This window comes from Octopus bimaculoides, chromosome 25, assembly GCF_001194135.2.
Source record: "Octopus bimaculoides isolate UCB-OBI-ISO-001 chromosome 25, ASM119413v2, whole genome shotgun sequence".
In the NCBI taxonomy this organism is placed as follows: Eukaryota; Metazoa; Mollusca; class Cephalopoda; order Octopoda; family Octopodidae; genus Octopus; species Octopus bimaculoides.
The window spans coordinates 27,239,385-27,241,989 of NC_069005.1; the positions used below are offsets into that span (position 1 = coordinate 27,239,385).

The 2,605-nt window shown below is 36.7% G+C and overlaps 1 protein-coding gene across 1 annotated transcript in view; it reads left to right on the plus strand.

Moving 5' to 3' along the window:
* The window catches only part of LOC106882218 (uncharacterized), a 52,605-nt gene that overhangs the window by 33,288 nt on the left and 16,712 nt on the right, over positions 1-2,605 (plus strand). The gene's annotated exons all lie outside the window — the stretch shown is intronic.

The following is a 2,605-nucleotide window of genomic DNA, read 5'->3' on the forward strand; positions in this document are numbered from 1 at the left end:
GTATGAACTCGTACAAAGTTTGAATTGTTTCCAAAGGAATTTTTGTCCATTCTTCACCTAAAACAATCTCTAGTTCTTGTAGTGATGATGGTGGAGGATATCGACTCCTTACTTGTTTTTCTAAAATGTACCATAAATGTTCAATAATATTGAGAATTGGGAACTGTGGTGGCCAGATAAGATATTCGACTTCACTAGAATGTTCCTCGTGCCATTCAGTAACAACTTTAGCTGTGTGAATTGGTGCATTATCATCCTGAAAGATTGCGTTTCTCTCCAGGAACAGTTTCACAAACATAGGATGAATTTGATGAGATAAAATGCTTAAATAGTCTTGACTATTAATTCTGCTATGAAGGGAAACCATTGGGCCGGCAGATTTCCAAGATATAGCGTTTGGTGAATACTCTGTTATCTGACTTGGTATTACATCATCTGCACACCTATGCCTTAACCTACCATTTCTGCAACTACATCTCATCCTACTATCTGACCACCACCACCACCACTAGATACTGGGTGGCAGTGGAGCTGACAGAATGTCCAATGGTCAAGAAGTCTAGGCTGAGACGACACATTGACTGGCCTGCATGATTTGAACATGTACTTTGCTTTGGTTGAGATATATTTATATAAGGACCCATATTCATCCATCAAAGTGATGAGGGCCATCTTGGACTATCTCATGCAAAAGGTGGACTTTATTCCTCCTTGTAACAAATTGACCAACACTTTGTTTCATGTTGCTTCAATCCACTCAACTGTAAATGGGCAACCCTGCAACAGACTGGTGTTCCATCCAGGGTGGATGATGACCTGTTCACCTAGCCAGCTGGGTGGCATCATTTGAAAGCTATAACAGTGTGAGAAAGTGTGTTGTGACCAGAGGTGTATTACAACATCCAATAGTCTGGTTGACACAGTGATATTTTTATGTGTTCTTAATTAGTAAAATTTTATTCTGATGAATGTTTTTTTTTATATTTTACACTCATTGATACTCAGGGAACAGTTAGCCTTTGTATATTAGACATGTATTTAGTTGAACTACATCACATATTCTGAACTTTTCTATTCACCAAACTCAATAACCTTACTTCATTAATATGGCTTTTCTGTTGCAATACCCTTTATAATTACAGTGATTAAATTTTAAATATACTATTGCAGCTTTTTTGTAACCATACTGAAGTAACAAACCTATTAAGCCAAGAATTTTACATTTTAGCTCATACTGCATGTAAACCTGGTCTAGACAACTTGGTGCATAAATTTATTTATATATATATCTTTCATTTGTGTTTGTATATGTGATTGTTTAGAGTAGGTTTTACCATTGACGTCAGCTATTATAAATTCATCATATCGACTTATCAACTTGAAGGACACCATCTATGTAGTAATATTCTGTAACCTTCACAACATAACAAAGAAGCCTCGAAATGATTATTCATTTGACCTGCTCAAAATAGTTGGCAAACATCCTTCAAATCACATCCTACCTGCATTAAAAAAAAGATAGGAGTAAGATGGATTAGATGCTTCTAAAAAGACAGGATGATCAAAGCAGGAATACTTTTGGTCAAAGATCTGCTGAATCAGACCTCATCTAGGACTAAACAATAATCTTGTAAGTCATTGAATCATTTGAGTTGCCAGTGTAGATCTCATCTACAACACTATCAGCTTCACTGTCTATAGTCTTCAGTATGTATCTAGACTAAAATGAGACAGACCACTGTATTTTATAAGGAAAGACACAACAGGACACAGGGTTTAGTCTATGTCCAATGGGTTGACCAAACCTCCTAACTAACAAGAATTTCAGAGGGTTGCTGTTGCTGTTTAACCCCAGGTCAGCCCTTTGTGAGTAGATCTGTGCTTAAATGTTTTTTTTCTTCTTTTTTCTTTCTTCCATATGATATATCTTAGCTGTGTTATAAGTTTGAAAATAATGGAGAGTTTAGTGGAAATAACTTTACCATTATTAAAGCTGGTGTTTGGGGCATAAATTAATATGAAATTTTGGTGGAAGGTTTTAATTTAGGTCACTTTGGAACAAGAAGTTTGTATCGTAGACTCAGGGGTGGTCTTAGGTGCCTTGATATCGTATGAGCCACATTTGGATGCTGTTTCCTGCAGGTTGAGAGATCACAAAGGGACTCTGTTGTTATTTCAGATTTCAGATGGTGCTAGCATATTGCAGGAATGAATGTTTACAATGAAGGATTGTCCTTCATATGACCAGCCTCTCAATCATGAAATATTTTAGCATTTTATTTATTCATTTCTATTTACTATTTTACATCCACTTTTTCCATTTTAGACTTCATAGGATTGTGGAAGTTGTTGTTTAGCTCTGTCATCTCTGATCCAGCAGATTTACGAATAAAGGCATTCTAGCCTTGCCTGTCTTATTTTTCAAGCTAGCACAAATATGAGCTGTGTTAGGAGGAAGTATGGTAGAGAAGGAGAAATAACTAGAGACACAAAGATGAGCCATGAAAATAGTCTGGGGTGAAATGAGAATGAGGGATGGAATAGGTTCACAAAGAATGGGGGAGGGTGATACATGCTAAGAAGGGATAGGTATTACGGGGGGGGG